This window comes from Lygodium microphyllum, chromosome 13 (assembly GCF_053477565.2).
Source record: "Lygodium microphyllum isolate KBCC chromosome 13, Lygodium_microphyllum_v1.1.10, whole genome shotgun sequence".
Classification (NCBI taxonomy): domain Eukaryota; kingdom Viridiplantae; phylum Streptophyta; class Polypodiopsida; order Schizaeales; family Lygodiaceae; genus Lygodium; species Lygodium microphyllum.
This window is the reverse complement of record NC_141147.1, coordinates 46662353-46668352: the sequence shown is the minus strand read 5'-3', so window position 1 is coordinate 46668352 and position 6000 is coordinate 46662353.

Below are 6000 nucleotides of genomic sequence, written 5' to 3'. Positions count from 1 at the left end.
TATGCCTTTGTCTATTCCATCTAAACCTTGGGAACAAATTTCTATGGATTTCATTACTGGTTTACCTAATACTAAATCTAACCACGATATGATTTGGACAGTCGTACATAGATTTAGTAAACAAGCATATTTCATTCCATGTAAGAAAACTTTAACAGCATCACAAGCAGCACAATTGTTTTTTAAAACTGTTTTTACTAACCATGGATTGCAAAAAGTTATTATTTCAGATCGTGATTCTAGATTTTGTAACAACTTTTGGACTACTCTGTTTGCTAACCTAGGCACCAAGATTGATTTTTCATCTGCATTTCATCCAGAAACTAATGGACAAACAGAAGCCACTAACAGCATAATTCTAGATCTTTTACGTGCATATACTATCTCTAAACCTCAAACATGGGACACACATTTGCATTTATTACAGTTTGCATATAACAATACACCACACACATCTACAAAGAAAGCACCGTTTGAAGTGATTTATGGATATAGATTATCTACACCTGTTGCATCTTTGTCAAATAGAATTCAGAGTGCTGATGATATTGCTAGTATGTATAATACTATTTTTGATGAGGTTAAAGATATGATTGCCAAAGCCCAGCAATCATATACCAAACAAGCCAACATGAAATGACAAGCAATGAATTTCAAAGTTGATGACTATGTTTGGTTGAGAATAGAAAAACGTAGACTACAAAGTGTAGATAGACACCCAGTTGTCAAATTAGCTCCTAGATTCTATGGACCATTTAGGATCATTTGTAAAATTAATGACAATGCATTCAAGTTAGAATTACCACCTCATTGGAAAATTCACAACACATTTCACATTAGCTTATTGAGACCATTTAGAGGCCAATTACCTGTACATCCTGTTTATGAGAACCCACCTTTATTAGAGGAAGAGACTGAAATACTTGAACCAGAAGCTATCATAGACACTGACTTCATGACCACTAAAACTGGCCAAAGATATTCTAGATATCTAGTTAAATTTAAGAACCATCCTGTAGAGGAAGCACAATGGATGCACGCTAGAGACTTAAATGCTTTCCCCATTCTGTTAGCTCCACATTGAGCTAATAGCAATTGAGGTCAATTGCTATCCCACCCCGGGGGTATGATACCAGGAGGCATATTTCACGGTGGATTCCGTGTCACGGTGGATTCCGTGAGGTTCTACGGTGGATTCCGTAAACTTTGATGACCGGGGCTCATACACAAAGTGGATTCTTTGTGCGAGAAGTTGATGGGGACGCCTGTCCTTTTCAGGCGTTTCATTAATTTAGTGTGTACATGGGTGATTCCATAGCGGGTGATTCTGCAAAATGCATATTAAATTAATAAACGTTTATGAGTTTAGAGTGCGCACTCGTAATAAATTAAGGTTAGGATTTATTTCTAACCAGTTGATTTATTTATGTAGCTGAAGATTGCTAAGGAATTCACTTTTGTTGGTTTAATTGTATTATTTTACTAACGATTGTGAATGCTTCAGTTGATGTGTAGAGATAGCAGCAGTGGCGGAGGAAAGCATTGGAGGATAGCGAGTATTCGATTTATGGATTATATTTTGATAGGCGCCACGCCTATATTTTGTCATGCCTATTTATTCAGGCATCGATTATTTACTATTATTTTGTATGCGCATGGGCGCACGGTTATGTTATTTCTATTTGGACATTGTATTGGCGTGCCAGATTCTTTGGGCACCGTCCATTAGCTTTATTCCTATTTTTGTGTAAAAGCAAACTCAAAAGCTAAAAGCTTGCTATTTTGTAATTTGGGCTACTATTTGAGCATGAAGATGAAATATACATAAAATACATGCTTTGTGGAGCGCTCACACAATGCATGGGGGGAGATTGCACCCAATTGGTCTCTTGCTCTTGTCGTTCGTGCTTTTTACCTTGTAATTTGTGCAAAAAGTAGAGTTCATTGTTCTTGGGGACCTTCCGGCATTCACTATGCAAGCATACAGCGTCCGATCTGCGCACCACCCACTGGGCACCCAAGATATCGGAACACTTGACCATGCTTGATAACCCTGAACCCCAAGTCCACGAGCCACGTGGGAGGGTCATCAGTCCCCAAAGATACTAGCTCAGTCTTAGATTGACTCACTACTGAACCAAAGAGCTCACAAAAGGCCTCATACGTTTGTAATAATCCCGTGACCAACTGTTGCTCTACCCTCACTAGATTTGAGTTGTCGTCGGCAAAGAATTGTGCGACAAAAGGGTCTTCGCCAGGAATAGGGAGAGCTTTGATAGAGCCCCTCTAAACCTTCAAGTCTAGGTTTCTCAGTAATGGATCTGTTATTACAGCAAACAAGAGGGGAGCAATCGGGCATCCTTGCCTCATTGACCTCTTGATGTCAAAGGGACATGACAAAATGCCATTAACAATGGCTATATGGTTTTTGGGGATTTTTTCAGGCAAGGCAATGCTTTGTATTGTTATAGCCAACCATAAAAAGGGTTAACACTCTCTCTCACTACCCTTCTAATGAAGCTATGCTATAACACGTGTGTGAAGTATATCTTTGTTTTTTGATTCCAGCCCTTGCATGCCCATTGTTTTTTGCCTTTTGTTGTTGTAGCCAACCTTAAAAAGGTTTAATACTCTCTCTTACTAACTTTCTAATGAAGTTATATTATAAAAGGTGTGTGAAGTAATGGATAATAATATTATTGTCTTTCTCCAAATCATAATTAGTGCCACCTACTAACCATGTTAGAAATTGAATCACAATGTGCATGGACAAAGTCAACATATATGCTTCTCCCTCTCCACTTCAACCCTTTCTAAATCTTTTTAGCATATATTCATTGTGTCTTCAACGTCAACAATTCTCTACCCCTCACCCACTATTATCTCTCTTTTTCTTACTCCTTACTACACATTGCATTATGTACCTCTAATTTACAACTCATTTGCCTATTGATACTTCTACATATCTCTACTTGTTTTTCAATCTTTGAATCCCATTAAATGGATAGAGATGCCTCTACCTCTATGCCTCTCTATCTATACCACTGTTTGTATTGCACCCATCAATCCTAATCTCTACATACGAGTGTTTGCCTCACTTTATCACCATTGCATTTCTACCTCTACTCTCCTTATATTGACTCCTCTACATCTACGTCTACCTCCCTCTATCTCTACCCTCTTTCTATTACTCACTACCAATCACAATCACACACACACACACACACACACACACACACTCTCTCTCTCTCTCTCTCTCTCTCTCTCTCTCTCTCTCTCTCTCTCTCTCTCTCTCTCTCTCTCTCTCTCTCTCTCTCTCTCTCTCTCAAACACACGCACACACACACACATGCCATGTGCAATTTTAGCTCTTTATTGCTTTCCATACCATGTGCTTCTCTCTACCTCTCTATATCTCTTTGTGACTCTTTACCTCACTCTATTCTTTCTCCATCTAGCCATGTCTTCTTTTCAACACCACTCCCCATCTCTATTTACCCATTGCTCTCTCTCTCTCTCTCTCTCTCTCTCTCTCTCTCTCCACTTTTCACCTTTGTCCTTTCTCCTTACCCATTTTCTCCCATTCCATTTTTCTCTCTCAACACCACACTTAATCTCTCTATTTCTTTCTATAGAATCCATCTCTCATTAACTCACATCATCTCTAGTTCTTTGTATCTCTCTCTACACCATTCTTCACATCTCATCTTCCACTCTACATCTCACTACCCCTCTATGTCTATTAGCCACTTTTCCTCTCTCTATCTCTCATCACTTGTCCAAATGGTAGATTTCTCATTAATTTGAATTTACTCAACTAAATTGCTAGCTAAAATATTCGCATTAATACACTACATACACACCTACCTCAACATAATAAGATTGAAAAGTATTGCTCTAGTTGATACACTACTTTTAAGCACTTAGCATAAAGTACAACCATGTGACTTCTTTAGCTATTAATGATTGAACTTACAAGTTATTTCTTTTATTGTGGTGGACAACACAAGGGCACATGCAACCCATACTAAAAAGTATATTCCATAAGAATAAGAACGGATAAATCTTTTATTGGTAGCCTTTGTTTTTGTGTGCACTATCTTCCTCACTATATGAAGGAGCCTTTATTAGTAATACATAGTCTTATTGGTAACCCTTAATCAACTTGAACCTCAATCAGTAAAATAGTCCTTGCAAAAATTAGTTATTGACATTTATATTCCATAAGATCTCCACTCAAAGAGCACTACAAAGTAATAATGCGATGAGTTTAGCGTAGCAAAGTTTTATTAGGGATCCGCACATAGTAATTGTTGTACTTTCATAAAATTTTCAAATGATGTGGTTCCAAAATGCAAATGCATACATACAAATGTCACTCTAAAACTTGCTAATATTCACCCAAACCCCCAAAAAATACAAGAATCTACAATGTTGTCTAGTAAGTGACTCAATGGGTGGCATTGAGTGGATTCACTTTCCAAAAAGTTAGTGAATATTTTCCGAGTTGGTGGATCTCTACTCCAATCGTCACTTGTTTAAAAATTTACAAAGTTGTATATACCAAAATAAAGTTACTTTCTCATGCCACACCCAAAATCCCATGACATTTTCATGGGGCCTATGGTCCACATTTACCACCATAATGGCTTAAGGTACTACATGCAATCGTGGTGAGATGAATGCTTTTCAAACTCGAGAGGATGGAGTTATTATCTAAAAATGAGGTTGGTGTTGATGCATCAACTATACATGTACAAATACGATCCACATTTTAAAAGAAAGATCAAGTCCTAGTCTAGAAAACGACCATGCTCCTACTCATTTTATTGGGAGTTATTCCCATTATGTTAGTTTTCCTAATTATCTAATACAATTTGCCTTTTAGTTCTCTAAGGAAAAAACTACACAAGTACAAAGTTAGTGTGTGAAAATGAAGTTGATGTTGAAGGTTTGACTACGTAATAGAATTGTCTTTGCATAAATATTGGTGATAAAGTAACAATTCTTTTAGTAATGATAGAATTTTAATGCCTTGTAGCACAAACACATTTAGTTGAAATTTTAGAAATGTAGACAACTATTCGATGTTATTGTTTAAGCATGTACATCTTGTAAGAGATGGTTCACATTGTGAAAAGTTGATCATCAATGTTCAATGCTTTATTGTAGGTGTTCTTGTCATTTAGGCTACAAAATAATATCCATAAAGACATCCAGTGAAATATTGTGGGATTTTTGAAGCCCTCGAATCACAGTGAGTGATGATATTGGAAACTTTTTAAAAATTTTTGGGTTTCCAAAATTGGCAATGTTACAAGGGTAAAGTATGGGTTACTCAAAACAAAGGACTATGTCAAAGTATGCCAAAGAAATATGACAAACTTGAGGAGTTTGTTGCCAATTGTGTGAGCAACTTTCCAGGGAGGTGTTTGGAGGACCACACATTATCCACGTGACCTAAATAAGTGGATGTCAACTATCTTCTCTTTCTTCCACGAAGGGTTTATTTCCAAATCTCCTATGATTTGTTGATTGCTACACCTAACAAAGGATGGAGGCTGGGTCGTCTGTTTTTTTTTTATACAACTAAAACAATGACACTCACTGTGACAGAGGTTGAAATTTGCACCTATATTCATCTACCTTGCATGTACAATTTTACTTTGGATAGGATGAGAATAAGCTGTATGGGAGCGAAGACAAAAGTAATAAGCTTAGGGGAATTTTCACATTTTGAAGCTTGATAAATCTTGGAAGGACATGGTTATATTCACGGGACTAAGGTGTCATGAACGAGTGCAGTTAGTATTTTAATTATGCAAGGGTGTTTTGTATTTCTTAGAGTATATTGCATTGGGGGGTGAGGGGTATGACATTTTTAGACAAATTGCATGGGGCTACCTAAGTAAATAATACTAGCTGGCGTGGTCGATGGTTGTCAGCATTACTTGTCAATGCACTTTCTTGTTATTGGCCCCTTCACTCTCAATTCAAGTG